This window comes from Brachycentrus maculatus, unplaced genomic scaffold (assembly GCF_059751285.1).
Source record: "Brachycentrus maculatus isolate JH-2025_06_01 unplaced genomic scaffold, ASM5975128v1 h1tg001069l, whole genome shotgun sequence".
NCBI classification, from domain to species: Eukaryota; Metazoa; Arthropoda; class Insecta; order Trichoptera; family Brachycentridae; genus Brachycentrus; species Brachycentrus maculatus.
The window spans coordinates 17,902-37,870 of NW_028281775.1; the positions used below are offsets into that span (position 1 = coordinate 17,902).

Consider the following 19,969-nt stretch of genomic DNA (forward strand, 5'->3'; position numbering starts at 1 on the left):
CTTCCAGGCAGTCTCTTACTAATTTCCGACCATTTGCTCCCTATTGCCGCATAGTACTTTAGAATTAGTTAGTCTTCCTGAACAGTCCATTACTCACTTTTTATTTTCGGATCCAACTTATTAATAAATCTCTCTCGGATCTGCTTTCCTGTCTTAGTTCCTACTGCCTCTGATAGTACTTTCCAGTTCTTACCAACTTTATTTATCATCTGTAAAATAAGTCGATCTTATTCCATAGACCATATTCTTTTTTGCGCTCCCTCTTGGCAAAGTCTCCGAAAGCGATGTAAGCATTGGTTTTAATTACGATCGTTCATCGAACTAGAAATAATGCCCCATTTCTTGGGATATTCGTTATATAAAATTGTCAGTTTTTAGTCTTCGTCAGGAGTCCAAGCTTTAACTTTCCGTTTGCGAATGAATGCATTTTTGTGTTCAATTTTAAGATGAAACTACTCGGCGTGGGCAGAAAGTGACTGCAAATGAGGGTTACTTGCCATTATTTTATTTATTCTGATATGTGGAAGGAATTATAAAATTTCGAGAATTAACTCTTCTATTTATATATATTAAGAGAAGTTAATTTATCGTAACTATTGTAACATAAGAAATTTATTCGAAGATTATTGCAATACCAAATTAATTCTGTTATAATTGTAATTATTCCGGATATAGCTCCAATCAAATAATAAATAAAAAGTTGAAACCCATGGTAAAACTAATAATTTATTAAAGCTAATCAATTTTGTCATAATAACAATCATCAAATTATCCTTTCCATATTCTCCCCGTTCAAATTCAGGAACAAGGTCTCAAAGATCTCATTGAAGAATGTTGGGTAATACTTGCATGCTCTTTTACAATCAGGTGCAAATGTTATTTCCAAGAGCTTGGGCTACATGGTCTATTCATCGATCATGACGTCGATGCCATAAATTGCACGACTTCTCTCATTGTGCATTTTAGGATATTTTATGGCTGCTGCAGTGAAGGTGCTTCTAAGCATCTTCTTGATTTTCTCATCGATTTCACTCCACTTTGTTGGCGCGTAATCTTTCTCGAATTACTCGATGAACTAAGTATATGGAATTTGTTTGAAATCTGAGACATTTCCATAGTTCATTACTGTGAACTGTGTTTAGTAGGTTGCGAGATACCTGCGATCTACGGTATACTAATTGTTAGAGCTTCTGATCCAGAAATGCTTGTATAGCAACAATGAAAGTGGGTTCATAGATTTCACTAAGAGGATATATCTGAGGTCGACCTTCCTGTTTTTTCTGAGGACTGGCCTTTCGATGTATTTCTGTGCAATTTTGGGTCCTGTTTACATGCACTTGATAATCAATGATAGATTGTCGGTGATGATCATGTCCAGGGATCGCGCCATATTTGGTGGCTTCAATATCCATAGGTTGTCCTGTCCTTTACTCTATCTTTGTTTGTAGTCTCCAATGAACTCAGCGAGCTGTCTCTCCAAATCGTATGTCCGCATCAGAAACTTTGTGTTACCAAACACACTCTGCACAGTATCTGCAAGGTTATGCTTCATCACAACTGCACTTTCATATGGAAACTGATTAATATAATGCTTATCGCTTAGCTCAGACCATCTCTCTTCTTCCATCGCGGCTGCAATCCAAACAACATCAGCTTCTTCTAAAGTTTTGACGAACTTCAAAGAGGGGTGATTGAGATTTTAGACGACAGTTTCATTGTCTGCAATAACTGTCAAGGATTAAGGATAGAGATCCCCAGTTTATTGCAGCTTGAGTATCTTTTATCGTTGTTTCTATGTGTTTTATTTGTAGAAGTTGCTGATTCGTGATGCTGAGCTCTTTTCCAATTCGAGCATAAGTTGCTCATATTATCTGTTTTTCTCTTCGTAGAATTTGAAAGGCAGCTCATACCATATAGCCAATCGACTTGATCTTTGTTTCTCTTATTTGATGTTATTTAAATAGTCCCTATAAACTAAATCTCCCGCTTTAATGTCTGCAACTGGCCATATCAAACTGAATGCGCTCATGTTGGCCCCAAACTTGTTATCCTATGCGAACAGAAATGGGATCAATCTGATATTGTAATTATCACTATGTTGCACAGCAGATCCAACTTAATCGTTAACATACCAAATTGATGACTAATCGAGTTGTTATGAACTTGCGAGTCTGTAATTGCCAGCCAATTTGAAAATGCTGAATAAGCTTTAAATTTAGTTTTAAAGAGGAGTGGGCTGCTTGTTTAAAAGTGAGTGACCATTGATAAGAACACGTTCTGCTATTTTCTTGGATATCTTCTTGTTTGCATATAGCTCATAGAGTGCAGCTTCCGCTTCATAGTCAGTCTATAAGTATTTCAGATTTGGATTATGCTAAAGAATATGTACAATTTTATTTTATTGTTATTACCCACTGATTGTATGTTACTTGATCGATAGATGAGATAGATTGGCAAACTGCTAAATAATCTTAACATCAATTTCAAAGATCGTCCGACCATCTAAATTCAATCGATAGACATTATTCTAATTTTAATTGAATGCATAGTTCAGTGATCTTTTATTGATATACTTCAATCCCCAAACTGTACAGTTCTTTGTAAGTTTGCTATTGAAGATTTCGATTTTGGTGTTATTCATGATGTAGTTTATCACTTTTTCACTCATTTACAAAGGGTTGTTGTTTAGCCATAGCACTTTGAGGTTGAGATATTGCATTTTTTTAATGAATTACTATTAATCTGAGAGTTGGTTGTTCACGAGTGACAGGACGATGGTGTTGTTTGGGAATTAGAGGTGACTGAGTTCTGTTAGATCCATGTCATCGAATTAGATTTATGTGAAGTTTGTGGCGATGCCTGTTGGTGTATCCACTTATTTTTAGGAGTTTGGGAGCTGTTTCATTTTGTTTTGGTATTTCAGCATGGAGGTCAGTCTGGAGATTAAACTCGAATTCTCCATGACAAGTCTACGGAAGTCAGGATATCTGAAGGTTATTGCATGATCAACAATGAAGACATCTGATAATGCAGGGATATCACGTAAGGCTCGGACTTGGAACTACTCTGTTTCTTAGTTGTCCAATATTTAGAGGTAGGAGCCGATATTGTATGTGGATTTTGTGAGTTTCTCATAAAGAGTTTCGATGAGTTCATTGGGGAACATGCTACCAAAGAGTTGCACGCCATGGAAATAATAGAACTACTTTACTTGTTTTGGGCAGTTCTCCAAGAACTTCTTTGAGGATTAGGGGATGTTGATGGATTTCTGGGGTGTGGGCTCTGGCTACATTAGGCTGCTTGATTTTCGTGTTGAATATATTTATTGAAGTAAGGGTAGAATAGTAGAGAATCAGTATTTTATTTAATCATACATTTATAAATAAAAATATTGGTGTATATATGAAGATAGTAATGTATTTATCATATAGAAATAGGCATAGATTTAGACATAGAAATTTGAACATAGATATCTAGATTTAAACATAGACTTAGATTTCGATGAATGCATAAACATATATTTGGACATCAATACTATCGATATGCATCATTGTAGAAATATATAATAATATCTGTAATTGAAATCCATATAAAATATATAAATAAGATAAGCATAAGCCATGAAATAAGCATAGTTTATCAACAATACCTTCAAAGCCACGAAGCCGACTAAAACGAACAAACGCAAAAAAGCAAACAAATCAAAGAAGATCAAAGCAAGTCAAATCAAAGTTATAAAGAAAGCATCGAAGGAACAGATATTACTCGGCAATATCGAAATGTTGAAGCAAGTTAGAAGCAAAAATAAATTGAAGAGCAGTGTGTTAGAGGTATTGCAGAAATGATAGATTTGAATGTATCTATGTATTTGAATATGTGAATATGCATCTGAGTGTCTGTAATTGTTATTAAAATGAAGATGCATCATGAGTATCCAAATTTGTAGATAAGATGTGGTATAGGCGATGTAGTTGATATTAAGCACGATAAAATTAAATTTCATTGCAATATAAATTTATAGGCCCTTGACTGGGTAATCAAAGTGCATTTACGTTATTGGATCTATTGGAAAATGGCATCTGCCTTACTTAACGGTTGATTGTTCGCTGATTAATTGTTTAACGTGAGATTAGTTGCTAATTGGTTGCGATTTGGGGATTGCTATTTATTGATCTCATATTGCAGTATTTCCCTCTGAAATTTACAATCATAAAGTTTCTTTTTCATGAGATCTGAATTCCTCTGCAATTTGTAAACACAATCTGTGACAGGCTCCCTGAACTTAGCTGTTGGGGATGAACCATTTTTAAGTGGATTGGCCGACTTGCTAATACTAGTATCATTAGCTAGCTTGGCAGTTAGAGCATGAGCATTCTTGCGTGCCCTCCATTACTTTTAGTGTTATAAGAATGTGTGCCATTTCTATTATTTCTAAGTGTGACTCAATTTGGCATCCTTACTGAGGTAGTTATGCTATGTTTTGATACGCCCGTAAACACTAAGTAATTAATATTTGTACTTGTTGTGGATGAGAAGTGAGAGGTTCATTGGTTTGTTTTTGCTGTTATTATTGTTATTGTTATTGGGATTATTAGTATTGGGATTATTAGTATTGGGATTATGAGGGATACTTTTATTATTGGCATTGTTGTTTGTTTTATTGGTGCTGTTTGTGGTAGCATGCTGATGGGTTTCAGTATTAATGCGATTAGTGTATGCAGGAGTGTGTGTATGGGCTTATGTGTGAGCTTGAGCGTGAGTGTGAGCTTGAGCGTGAGTGTGAGCTTGAGCGTGAGTGTGAGCTTGTGTGCGAGGAGTGTTCTTATAAGGAGTGCGATAGATATGAGCATCAGTTCCAATTTCTGAAGATTCACTATAAGTATTCTATTAATCCTTTTTAAATTCCCGCTTCTAATGTGAACCATTTTAATCCCATTTTAACTTAGATTTAGCATGATTGATAGAATAATTAACATCATTTGCATTGTTAATTGAAAAACTAGTATCTGTTCTGATTGCAGTTGTTAGATCTCTCAAGGGTTGATCGTGGCTGTTGTTATTGTTGTTGTTGCGATGGCTATAATATGAAAATTTGCCCTTTTGTGCTTGGTGTTTGATATTGGGGCTATTGTGAAGCTGTTTGTTTTTGTTTTTGTTTATTTTTATGATGGTGCTGACAGGCAATACTAAAGGTTTCAGCACGAACTAGTTATCATCATTATTATCATTGTATTTATAGGTGCGAGCATTATTGTAAGAGGAGCGATCATTATTGTGAGATTGTGGCTATGACTATGAGTCTGAAATGAAGAAGGTTATTGATTAATTGAGGGATTAATTGGGGGATTAATCTGAGAAAATGTCATTGGCATATTGCCTTATTTGTTAGATCTGTTTTGTCTCCGTGAGCATTCTCTGATGAGAATTATGAAGAGACTGCTTAGCTGCTAGATGTAATTACCTTTTCGACAAATGGCTCATATACAGTACCAAAATAAATTTTATCCTATAAAATGATAATATGCAATAATATGTATGTATGCATGTATAATATACATAATATAAATTCCAATTCTCTATAATATATACATATAAAATGGGCTCTAAGAACTCAAAATCCCAATCAATCCAATTGCTCGGCCATGAACCATACCTCGAATAATACAAATTATATAGTTCGGGATCTAATTATTATATCTGGGAGAGTAAAGAATCAGCATTTAATCAAGAGTCACTTATCGAGTACCCAGTGCCACTTACATCTGAACAATCGATCTTTAACTAAATAATTAATGTGTACTTTTTTAGGCATAGACATCAGTTCTTAGTTAGTACTCTCTATTTTAAAATGGCCAACTCTTAGTTACGTGCTTAGCCATCACGAATTAACACTTAACCACGTACTTAACCTAGTACTTAACCACATACTGACCCACGAACTCAATCCCACACGCAACCAACATAGTTCTTAAATGATCGCACCTAATTACAAAAACATCATAGCAATAATAGCATTTACTATGAGCGAGTACTGACCAACTTATCTCGAATTAAAGATATCCCGTTTCTGGATTCACTCAAATTTTATTATGTGGGTTTGAAGGGCTTCTAATTACTCTACCACAAATACGGTTACTTCGATATTACCGAAGATATGTTCTTCTTGACAATAAACTGCAAAATCAAAGTATGGTGCAATGCAGACATAAACAAAATATACCCAAAAACCAACACTTCCAACAATCTCCCACACAGCGCCAATAGCAATTATTAATCTATAATGATCAGAAAAATCATTAAAATTGTAAGCAGTAACACAGATACTCTTATTAGTCAATCGAATGCAGAGATGGTTTCATAATTAAATGAGGAATTGCAATTGGCGTCAAGTAGCTATTTGGTTGCTATTGCCAAATTTAGGGAAGTGTGTAGGAACCGGCAGTGGACGATACCTGATAAATTGGTTTGTTTTGATATCATACGGGAGAAGTCTATTGAGGGAATATTGGATTAGTATCAGGGGAGGCTCGATCTAGTTGAAAATGGGCAGAATCATAGGTACGGTGTACGAGAGGATCACATAAATGGCATACGTGAGGATTATATGAATGGCGTAAATGATGGACATAGGAATGACATATATAATGAACAAAGGAATGACCATACAAATAATACAATCCCAACAAGTAGTGAGTAACTAAAGATAAAACAGTAAGAAGGACATCAACTGCATAGACCTCCAAATCAATATACCCAACAGCATACACTACACAAACATCTTGCAAACATATAACAATCCCCAACAAACAACATCAAGAAATAACGGAAAAATTCACAGACTCCAACCCAACAACCATCAATAAGGAATAATAATATGAATATAATGCATACAAACAATATCTTAGGTTCAAACGAGAAATAACATAGTCGATCGCAATCCTATAAGTAACGAGGTAACAAAGCTAAGGGAATTACAATCACTAGAAAATTGTCACAATAACAATTACGGAATAGTAATAGTATAGTGAACATCCCTGCATCTCATTATCATACAAATTACAAGTCAAATACTAATCAATCTCAAATTTATGAAACCAATAAACCTCATCCCTACAATACTGTCATATCAAACAAGCATCCCTCTCAATCTAAAAATAATTCTTTTGAAATAAATAATCAAAAACATTCGCTACCCATAGTTACGCACCAATCAAAATCAAAATCTCATCCCAAAACTCGTATTACATTCAAAACAGACCCTCCTTTAATTAGTCTACCACCTGCCAAAACTATTCGTAACCATTCAAGTATATCTCCACATGTACGCAATGCGCATATTTATTCACCTCATAATCACAGTCGTAATCTGTCGACAATGCAGATTAATAATTTTGCAAGTATAACAGCAGGCAACAAGAAAACAAATATTGATAATGTCAATCAGACTTTTCATATAAATGATACTATTCAGCATTAGGATCGTACTTCTAATGCGATTCAACAAACTACTCACACTATTAGTATACCTCATAAAAGTCTAGAAAAGCAAAAGTATAATTATGAATCTTCAGTAGATAAAACAAAGGGGATGGTGAAAAGTAAGAAAAAAGTTACTTTTTTTAATAGCAACACTCACAACACTCACATCACTTCCAACACTTCCAACACTTACAACACTCGCAACATTTACAGAACAAATAAAGATACCCATATAGTTACCAAAAAGTAAATAAGCCCATCAAAACTAACCTACAACAAAAGCAGTTCTGTTATGAACTATCACATAAACCCAATCGAAGAAGAATCTTCATCGAACAGACTACAATCATCAACAAGCTTCATCAACATTCAAGGCAACATAAATGACAGTCATGCTTACTAAAAAGGACCTGGTAAGAGTGCTCGATCGATCATCCTCAGCCAATAATAAATCAATCAACAAAGGGAAAGTATGGTACTCTAGAATTATAAGAATAGTAATCTTGTGGATGTCATGTTGCACAATAATGTAAGCAATGTTCATAATGCTTATAACTTATCTGATATTAATGTTGATAGGAAAACTATTAAGATTAGTGTCCATGAGCAATTTAGTTCGCCAGTGAAAACTACGAAGCTGTAAGATAAGCCAATAAAAAACAATTCTCACGATCATCAAAATCATAACAATAACCATAACCATAACCATAACCATAAGAATTATAACAATCATCAGAATAGCAATTACACTTACGAAGACAACAACAGCCTCACAATCTCGAAATACATAGCCAGTCCTAAAGTAAACAGATCACATGCTGCAAGTAAGTACGAGTTTAGAACAATCAAATATGATGGCATCAATAATAGCCATGATCGCAGTATCGTAAAGCCTATCAACACCAGTTAAGTGCATAGTATTATTAATAACAATGATACAGGCAACAAAGATTCTCATTATAATAATGTTAGCGATGTTAATTCTGATTTTGTTAATTACAGTATCAATCTAAATCTTAATGCAAATGGAAATGCAAATGGAAATGGAAATGGATATGCTAATGGAAATAATGTTCGCTTAAATAATGGTAATCTGCAGGCGAATCGAAAGCACTAATAGTAGCATATATCTTCGCCTTATCAATAGCAGCGATATCAACCATATTCGCAAATAAATAAAAAATATAAATTCCAATAAATTATCAGCGACAAAATGATCGACAGTAACGATCGAAGTTACAATCAAAGTAACAATCACACTAATAATAACAATGAAAGCAATGATGATCTCATATAGAGCAAAAACCCCCTTTTAGAACAGATAGAATCCTCTTCAGAGTATCGCATGAAATACACGCCAAACATCGATCCATAAATATGGAGTGATGTCATGAAACTCAAACCCAAGCTTCCATTATGAAATTTATATTGTAATCTTCAAATCTATCAGCTATAATAGAGTATAATAGAGTCTCATATGGTTAATATAGTTAATATGGTCTCGTATTAGATATTAAATTAATGTAAGATCACAGCATCTTCAATTGCAGTATCTTTCGATGCATTTCTCGAGGACTCATAATTGCTCCATGATCCATCTTATCTTTCGCAGACAGTTCAAGGTATTTATCCAAATTCTTCTTCTCTTATTTCTCCTTTGAGTTCTTCCTTATCTTCTTGGCACTTTTTCGAGGCACCACCGCTATCCTCTCAGTTCTAATCAGTTTTCCAGTTGCAGCTTCGATCATTTCTTGCACAGTCCGGATATCATTGCGATATTCTTTCAAGGATATTTAGTTTTAGTTTTGAATTCTCAGGCAATGATGCAAGACCATTTAGTTGCTTAATGTTGCAGCTTTTATACCGATTTTGTTTGACAGTTTTTATTATAGCTGCTAGATTTAAAGAATGAGAGATTTCTAATTGGGAACTTCGTTATGTTGCTTATTTAAATTTATTGCGATATGGTTGTCTGATTCGGCTATTGGGTTCAACAAATTCTATTAGTTGTTTGTTTGATTGTTTGTTTGATTATTCGGTTGATGAGCTGATTGTGGATCTTTGGCATCTTTGTCCTTTTTGTTTACTGCTCCGATTTCTTATTTGCACTCTTCATCTATTTATTACTCATAGTTGGCCATGTTCACAGCCCTTATATGCTCTATCTTACTAAGTTTTGCACTTAATTAATAAATCTCTTCTTCCAGTTTCTTCTGCTTGTTCTCTTACTCCTCATACTTTCTATAGCATTCTTCAATATCGCCTTAAATCCCCATCATCAGTGACTTCGCTTATTTGAATTTGCCATCAATATCGCTCGATGGTATTTCATGATTGAGTATCGGCATATCTGAAAGCCCACAAATATTCATTATCCTATTTTTTATTGTGCTTAGATAGATTGCCTTTTGCTCGAGTGTGAATTTGATTGTGGAGAGGTTTTCTTATCTAATTGAGCTGTGATGACTTGAGTTCTTTTTTGAAAGCTGAATAGTATCTGGGAGATATTGTTATTATTATTTTAGTTCGGAGATTGTTGATTATTTGATATCACTCTTATATAAGATTCCACTATTTTACTTATTGTTGCTTATTTTCCTTTTGATTCCTACCAATTAGTTTATTGTTGTCTGTTCATCTATGTCGGCATTGCACTGATCAATTTTTATGACTTCTCTTTCAGTGGGCTAGTATTTGGTGTATCGATCGCTATTCATCTCAGGTTTCTCCTATTGGTCCATTGGCTTAGCATTCTTTCGTTTGCCAGTAACAATCGCCTCGATTTCTTCCTCCAAACTTTAAATTTCCTTCCTTATTTTCTTTTCAGCTTTATTAAACTTCTAAGCAATTTTCTTCTTCGTCCCCTCCGCCACCATACTTTAAATTAGCAGATTCTTATATTTATTTTCTTCATTGTGTATTTAGTGCTCTAAGTTCTTATAAACATTGAAATAAACTGCTCTTTTATTCCTTTAATTGTTTACTTGTTCTTTGAGTTTGTTGTTTTCTGAGATGAGAATATTCAAACTATGTTCAGTTGTTTATGATTATTTCTTCAGTGTCTTCAGTTATTTCTTTAAGGAACAAAGCTATTATTCTTATTTTGTCAATTATTGGGAGGTTCCAACGTGCTCCTTAATGTTACGAAGAAGCTATTTTAATTTTGTCTAAAAGGAATATAAAGGTAAGGTACATTAAGTTCTGTCTGTTCGGACAGTTTTCTTTTTTGATCGTCAAGTTTTTAGGAAATTGAAAGAGGGCTATTCTCTGTGTAATTGTGGATGATCGATTGTTTAAGATTGAAAGATTAGTTTTATTGAATTTGTGAGAAATCTAAGGCACTTACTTTGGAGTTCTGAGTTTGAAGAATCTTTTCAGACTGCTTGCGATGGCTATTGGGCAGTTTTTTGCTAGTAGAAGACGATACTTTGTGCTATTTAGAAGCAAGCATGGTAACATTCTTTTTATGAACGCTTGGTAACATTCTTCTTAATATATATAATCGAATAGAAGAATCACAATCTGATCAATCAGTATATTCGTTTATTTATTAGTCTATTTATTAGTTTATCTCTGAGCCGATTTGTTAGTTTACTAATAATTTTATCAAAGAATTTTATCAAATAATTCGATCAATCAACCTCTCTATTAGTTTATCTATTAGTCTATAAATAATCAATCAATCAACCTCTCAATAGCCATAATGATAGCCACTATTTAATCATTCACTAAACCTCCATCTCCTCATCCATCTTATACGATAGCAACATAATATAAATCTTACGATCCACGTCCCAACTCTCATAGAACTTCTCTTCACCCATATCAAGCTCCATATTGGGTATTTTGAAAGCAATAGTCACATAGGGCTCTGCTGCAAATAAGATGAACTGAAAATTTTTATCAGGTGCTTAAATCCTCTGTTCAAAAGCTGACATGAATCTATACTGTGGCTTAGTTTTAGGTTCAATTTGAGGGTATTCAATTTCGAACATGATCTGTTTCTGGGAGGTTTTGGGGTCCACTTGCTTCTTGAATCGATAGATAGGCTTCCCGATCTTTATTGTACGAACTTTAGGGGCTTCTTGCTTCTTTTGGGGATCGATCACTGAATCTCTCGCCTATCTTGCCGCTCTTCTTGCTAAATTTATTTGATGCTTTTTGCCCTGAGTATGCGCCATGTAGCTTCCCTCATTTGAGTGCAGAGTTAGACACAATCTGCATTCGTAAGTGCCGATATGGTTGCGCATGAAATAGGGGTCTTTGCTCACATCGACAGTTTATCGCATGAGCTTTCTCAGCCTTTATCTGCGTTAGACATTGGCATCCTCATAACTGGCTACACCTCCGCTTCCAGTTTTCCCTCCTGGCCTATGTTGTCTATCGACCATTGAAGACTCTTATAAATTAATACATTGAATCCATCTTTACAATATAAAATATAAATACATAAATACATCCCACACATATATACAACATTCCTCAGACTTTTCCTCACACTAAACAGCAAACTAATAAATCTCCACTAATCCAACAACAAATACCCCATAAATAATCTATTTTCCCTATTTTCATGACTACATCATTATGAGATACCCTCAATTATAGTCAATCATTCATTTAAAATCGGTTAAATTCACAGAAGATTAAGATAAAGCTATCGAAGAACTTTTAGGAATGCTTGAAAAAATATACATTACCGTAGACTAATTGGTCACTGTCCCTCAATCCGGAATCCAAAAGCCGTTCACGCTGGTATAAGCCTTACGTGAAGAGAAGAATACACCACTTGCAAGGTACATACATTTTACTATGATAGTTCTTTTGTCATTCATGACCCAAACCCTATAAAACATAAGAAAAACATACTCAAAAGGAGTAGTGTCATCTGTCCTCAAGATATGAATTTTATGCAGCAGTCTGCCAATTTGTCCAATTAAAAAGGAAACAAGTTAAGCCGATTGAAAGCTAATGACGAAGCAAAGATTAAGCCACATAAAAATAATATACTTAATAGCATAAACATAATCAATCATAGCAGTAGCAATTATGCAAGCCACCTTAACAAGAAGGATGCTAAATTCATGAACACATCTACATTGCTCAAACATACCTAATTTTCATTGTAACCCAAAAAACTACTAAGCAAGAAATAAAATATGATTTAACTCAATATTGCATCATTAGCCAACAATAAAAATCATCGGCTCGGCAATAACCAAAGTAGAAAGATGAAAACCCAGGGCCCCGTCTATCATACAAACAATAATGATGCATTGAAAAGCACATCAAGCAATGTACAATGGCAATCGCAATCAGAGAACACTGAGTTTCACAGAATCTACAAACAGACAGCATTAAATACTGCTTCAAGCTATCTAAATCGTAATAAATAAACCATCACCTCCTAAATCCTCAGCAATTGGAAATAACAATAAGATTCACAAAACATGTTTCCTTCCTTTCGCAACAACAAAAAAAACTTCGATAATAAAACAATAAAACAATCTCAATTAACCTTAAGCTCCATAATTCGCGAACAAAGTGACAAACTGAGTTCATACACAAAATAAAGTTACTAAAAATACTTTATACCCAAACAATACAAAGACATTATTAAAAGTATCGAGGGCCATTAGCAACAGAAATCAATGCCACCCTCATATTCGAATATTTTGTCAAGAGACAAGTAGGCTATATTCTTAAAGACAATAACAGGGACAAACGATTTCAATTCAACAGCAATTAAGTATACAAATTCAAATCTGACCATTAATCGAGCCAACAGAACAAACATCAGTCGATAAAATATTAGAAAATAGAATATTTGTGCAAAAAACAAATGTCAGCAACTCGAATAATTCCTCAAACTCCATAATGTGACTCGTTACGATTCAAAAAAACTATAATCTCTTCATCAATCAATGCTCCTTTATTCTAATGGCTCGGTTTCAACCCTAAAAAAATCATTCCTTGTTGTACTGAATATGGAAGGAATTGTCATAGAGTAATCCAAATTGCTGATGTTTTAAAATATAAACGAAAATTTGATAAATTTCAATGAATTCATAGGAATCTTCAAAAAGATTTAGGCCAACTACTTCAAGCAATCGATTATAAGTTACCTGGAAATACTATTTGAGAGGCCAGACTCCGAAACAATCGATGCAGCCTATATTCTATAAGTCTTTTTGAAGAGAATGCAATAAGGCAAAGCCAAGAAACTACATAAAATTGTTGTAGAGAAAATGCAAGCCAAATTCGGAATGTATGTGAAAGATGTAAAATTGGAAGATTTCTATCATTTGTGCTATAGTGATTACTTGCTGTGTTCAAAAATAAATGACAATTTTATAAATGCCAAAAACGAGGATTGGCAGCTCTAATGATCATCAACAATACTATTTGAACAACCTAAATATGAATTGAATTGTAAAGTGAATATATTGTGTGCGTCATTCTCAATATTTATTGCAAATCTCAGTAATCCAATAAAAAAATGATTTAATAAATTCTTCTTTAAAAAAAGTCGGAAATAGAATAATATTAAAGATGGAATATCATCATAAAAAAACATGGCGTTGCTCAAACAATCTCAAATCGGATCCCACAGTCTACATCATAACCCTCAATGAATTTTCCAAATACATTCAGTAATTGACCACAGTTCTTGATGATCTGGAAATCCCTTATCAAACCCAAAGCACAACTTAATCTTTGTAAACCAAAATATCATCCTCTGTGGAGTGTAAAACTATGGCAAGCCCCCCAAAAACAAGTAAACTGCGTAGGTTTGTTGTTGTGGATAATAAAAAAGGGGTAGTGAAGCTAAGTTAATACTTTCATCGGCCTGTCGTGATTGTGGTTGGATATCCCAGGAAAGGAAAGAATAAGATCAACCGTTACTGTGAGACTCCAGACAAAGTTGCAGAAAGGTACTAGGAATATCTCAAAAACATAAAATCCGACGACAAGGATGTTGATGACAGAGTAAGCAAAAACATGGATATTATAAACCAAAGCAAGAACAATAGCGAAGAAGCTTTAGTCTCAATAAAATGCACAAATAACAAAAAAAGGAACAGCAGCATCATAAACAGCAATAAATAAAATTATAGCAAAAATATAAATTATAAAACTCAGAAGATGAGTCAAAAGATTGGCTATAATAATAAACCTGCAAACAACAATATAATATACAGCAATAAAAACAAAAAACAGACCAATCTAGCAGCAGAACATATTATCTTCATCTGCCGAGAAACCAATAAAATAAACTATGAATAAATCCTCCAGTAATAATAAGAGTAAGAGTCCCTCCCTCAATATAGTATCCGCATAGAGTATATTGACAAAATCGAAGAACTGCAAGACAAGCTCTCTTCTTTACCAGATGACTGTCAATAGGTCTCCATTATTGGGGAAATGTCCAAACTGAAGCCAATCTTGGTTTCAAGGATGATGCAAGTTAGCGAAAGAGCAGAAGAAGGGTAATAATAGTAAATCAAATGGAATATATATGGCTTTGTAAATAAGAACAATGACAGTCTGAATACTTCGAATTTTAAGGATTTGAGCAATGGCCTCGTTAAGGGTGACTTCAGTGATAGCAAAGGATACCGTGAAATATTAAACAGACTTAAAAACCAACTCGGCAACAACAATGATAACAACTTATTGGATAAATTGATGGCGAGCTGTTAAAATGGCGATGACGAATAGGATAGTCGCTTCAACAGTGAGATAAGTTCATTCTTTGTGGCGACTACAAACGAAAAGAAGAAGAATAATCAAACTAATAAGAAAGAGAAGAAGAGTATCAAAAAGATTAAAAGTATGAAGAGCATGAAAAGTGTTAAAAGCCTCAAGAGTGTGAAAAGTATCAAATACGTGAATAAAGCGAGTATTTCTGCGAAACATCCACCGAATTTTATCATGCATAGCAATATTTATAACATTCATTTAGGCAATGATGGCAAACATTATAGGAAATCTGTCATAAGCGAGCCCATTAATTTCAATGAAAGCCATTCAAAGCTTACTCTAAGCAGCAGCAAAAACAACAACAACTAAAACAACAGCAGTAACAAAAAAGTGCATATCAAAACTAAAGCCCTTCTCCCTCTCCATATCTTCACAAAACCAATAACATATGGCCCCACCGATAAGTTCCTCCCATAAAAAGAGTAATAAAATTAATATCGAATCAAAAAGGCCTCATAATAATACTTCCCAACTGCCATTCAGACAGATCAATTTCATATCCGACCATCCCATCACAATCCTCCAAATCAAAGAGGGAATCACAACTAATCAAGCCAATATTATCTATCAAACAGATCAAGCCAATTGTTCACTCGATAATATAATCCAGATAACAAATACAGACAGAATGCACAAAGCAGGTACAGATCATATACAGACCATCGAAACATATCACCAACCCATACTTTCGAAAGACAAACCGAAAAGGACAATGATGTTATCAATAGGAGAAACAGAAGCAATAAAAATATGAACCATAACAGATTCAGTGATAAAAGCAGCATCACCCCTCAAATCCATACTGCAAATATTTATAAGAGTATCCATAACCCCAACTACCAAATAATACAAAATGGCAACCTATATTTCGATAACCATGAAATTTCGGATAGGCTGCTCTATCTCTCAATCAGATAATAATAAATCATGGCTATCATGCATAATATCAAATCACATTTAGCAAGCAACACCACAAACTAATACTCCCTAATCAGCAAAATGAACAATAAAAGGATAACCTATCTGACTCATAAGCTACTCAACAGCAATGACATCCATTATTGCAACATTCATACAAACTATCAGTTTGAGACTCCACATCAACTGCATTCCTTAGTGCAGTTTCAGAATTAAATACAAAAAGATAATCTGAACAATATGATTGTCCTGATAGATTAGCAGCATATTGAGAATTATGTGACTGACCAGTTAATCAAGAGTCTCACTGGTAATGCGAAAGTATTGATTATTATTGTGAATAATAGCAATTCGAAAGTTTATTGCTATAAACAAGTTGGGAAGTTGCTGAGTGTTTGCTGTGAAAAGGAGAGTATTGAAGAAAGAGGAATGACTTATTCATTCGCTAAGATTGCGAATGGGATCAGTTTAATGTATTACTATCTGCAGGAAGTTAGGGAAGGCTACAATTGATCCATATTATTTTATTATTCTGATTATTCTGATTATCGTGATTATCGTGATTATGATGATTATTCTGATTATGCTGATTGTTGTGGTTATTATTCCGGAAGAGTCTAGCGATGTTTTAAATATATCAGATCATTTCGAAGAGAGAATACACATTTAGCACATTTATATCAACTTTCTATAATCACATAATTTTATCCAAAACAAACAAGCATGAAAAATCACAATCTCAAACTGCTTTAAGAATCCATAAACAACCCAAATAAATAAACTCTCACAACTTACAACTCCAGCAGAGAACTCAGACATCATTTACAAGAATAAAAGACATCATAAAAATCTACAATCCCACATCAAGAGACACATCCATCACAAAATTATAATAAAATGAGACTGGCTTCAGATATCCTCAAAAAATAATCTCTGACCTCATTGCAGTGCAATAATGCAGCAAGTTCAAATACACCCTATATTTACAACTGTCCTCCAAGAATTTAACACTCCTCGATGAATTTCTCTGACTATTACTCGTTGCCTCACTCTGCTCTACCTATTTCAGATTTCGAGAGATAGGTAACCAAACAACAATATCAGAACACTTTTAGTGGCCCAAATAGAGCTAATTCCTCACATTCAAACCTAATGCTGCAATTCAAATAATCATCAATTTTGTTATCAAATAATTAACATCAGGGGGTCGACTCGATTATTAATAAGCTGCACAATAAGATAGAGTAACATCGAAAGAATTAAATGTATATAATCGAAGCTGATAGCTCGTCCGAAGAGTAACTAGCTGAGGGTGCGAATAAGGTTATGTATATAAGTGAGATGAAGCCAATGAGAAAGAAACCTCCAAGCGAGAAACAACAAGAGAAGAATTAAGGAAATAAATAAAGAGAAAAGGAAGATGATTATAAAAAGCTGGGTGTTGTTGGGAATAAGGATATGAAGGACTATATGAGAAATTATGGAGAACATGAAAAATAGTACAAAATTTTATAATAATCAAAGCACATTTAATCACAAATATTAGAATCCTCATTAGCATCATTCCATCCAATAGCACCCTCCTATAAAAATTACCGCAACAACAAACATACTCTCAGGAACTACCTCTCAATGGACCAACATTCCAAGTATCAAATGTCCGATTAATAATTAAAAATGTAAAATTAAAGGAAAATGTCAGAGGGATCCTCCTAAAAATAATACAATGTAATTATTCACCAAGAAATAATCTCAGAGCAGAAGAACATTAATCAATAAATCCACAAAAAACAAGAAACCAGAAACTAAAACAGAAAGAATGTCCACACAATAAAAAATGAAGATGATTCATGCCAATAGATCTCTAATAGCCTAAACCAAAAGATATCCGAACTCGAAAGAATGCAGATCTATGATAAAATCTAAAAGATTCAGCTCAAACATAATAACTAATTAGAGAAGATTGCCTATTAGTTCAAGCAATTGTTGATCAAGAAGTAATAAGAGATAGATAAGTTGGTGGGAATAATCAAGGAGAAAGATCAGAATATTGAGGATCTGTAAAAGATTATAAGGGAGGTGTATGCGTATTGGGAGGCTTATGGGATTATTGGTATTGGGAAGGATTCGGAGATAAATTATAACAAACTGACAGAGCAATCTTCCCTCACTGTCAATCACAATTTAAAACTATAGATTAAACAGCTTTTACATGAGCATATGCAGGCTAAATAAATAATTGAAGAGAAAGAGCAGCTTATTTACAGTCTATCAAAATAGCTCGAAATTTTGACTTAATCAAATCAGTACTATAACTACAACAATATGCAATAAAGTAACATTAACAAGGGTTAACAAACAAAAATGCACGCGAACAGCATAAAAATAAATCGTATAAACAGTCCCTCAAAAAATAAGAACAATCATCTTCAACATCCTAACATCAAATAAGAAATAAAAACAAATAACCTTCATCCGAATTCCCATAACAAAAATGCTAGGAACAGACTACCCATAAACTCGAATTCCCTTAACTTTTCAACTTACTACTCTTCATAATAATTGCAGATATAATTTGATGACAATCCTAATAATTGTAAAGAGTAAGATTTAAGGTTAATACATAATAGCTATATTAGTCAATTGCAATAAATTATCCTGAAGTATGAGAATGTTATTATTAAAGATAGTGTGAAGATTGGGGAGCTGCAGGACCGGTTGTTCGAGGCTTTGAGGGAACAGGTGGAACTGACCAATCACAATAATAGTAACAACAACAAAAACAATAAAAATAATAACAATAACAATGACAATAACAATAATAGTAACAATAATAGTAACAATAATAGTAACAATAATAGTAACAACGACAGCAATATTAATAACAACAACAATAATAAAAGTAATGTTAGTAACTCCAATGAAAAATCTTATCCAAAAAACCGTAAAAATAGTCAAATTGACAGCCATATCTAAAGTTCTCATCATAAAAGCAATAGTAATAGCAGTAAAAATGATGCTAGTCATCCAAACAAATACATGATTCCGCATTATAAGTAACATGAAGAGTATTCTGAGTCATTACAATAAATATAGTAACTACAGTAAATACAGTAAATACAGTAAATACAGTAAATACAGTAAAAACACTCAGCGATTGAGAGAGTCTCAAGTGAAGCCAACATCCAAAATTAGGATCATGAAGGTGCTAGCAATTGTAGTACTGTCAAAATGCTGAGTCCCAAATGAAATCAATAATATTTATTGCATTTATTTCAATCAAAGTTCTCATATCTATGATATTATTCTAAATAAAGTATGTAACAAATATCTATCTACAGGCAATGCAGACAGCATAGAACAAAAAAATAACAATTAGACTCTGATTAGATAGATATATAAGCTATCTTATACGTTTAGAAATTATAATTGCATTACACTATATATCTATATAGTTCACTTATTTCTCATTTTATTCTTTTTTGATTTGGTTTCAGTCGATGTGCCGATTTCACTCTTACCAATTTTCCTATCTTTTATTTCTTCTTCTTAGAAATTTTATATTGCTTTTTATTTCTTCTCCTTTTTGGTGTTGACAACCTTGCGCTCAGATTCCTCTTCAAATGCGAAGCCATAGACTGTTGGGCTATAATCTACTTTTGGAAACTAAGGACGAATGTCTGGGTAAGTCTATCAACAATAATTAAACAAGTACCATGAGGAGAACATGGGGAAATGAAGTACCGAAATATGCACCATCGATGTCAGTATATTTCTTTTTGGTTGAGTAGATATCCTTGCATCTGGG

The 19,969-nt window shown here is 33.6% G+C and overlaps 2 pseudogenes; both read right to left on the reverse strand.

The window, feature by feature from the left end:
* Nucleotides 1-763: 763 nt before the first annotated feature.
* Nucleotides 764-5,879, reverse strand: LOC148299575 (tubulin--tyrosine ligase-like protein 12; annotated as a pseudogene).
* Nucleotides 5,880-11,207: 5,328 nt separating this feature from the next.
* On the reverse strand, nt 11,208-11,870 carry LOC148299576 (splicing factor 3A subunit 2 pseudogene; annotated as a pseudogene).
* Nucleotides 11,871-19,969: the final 8,099 nt, after the last annotated feature.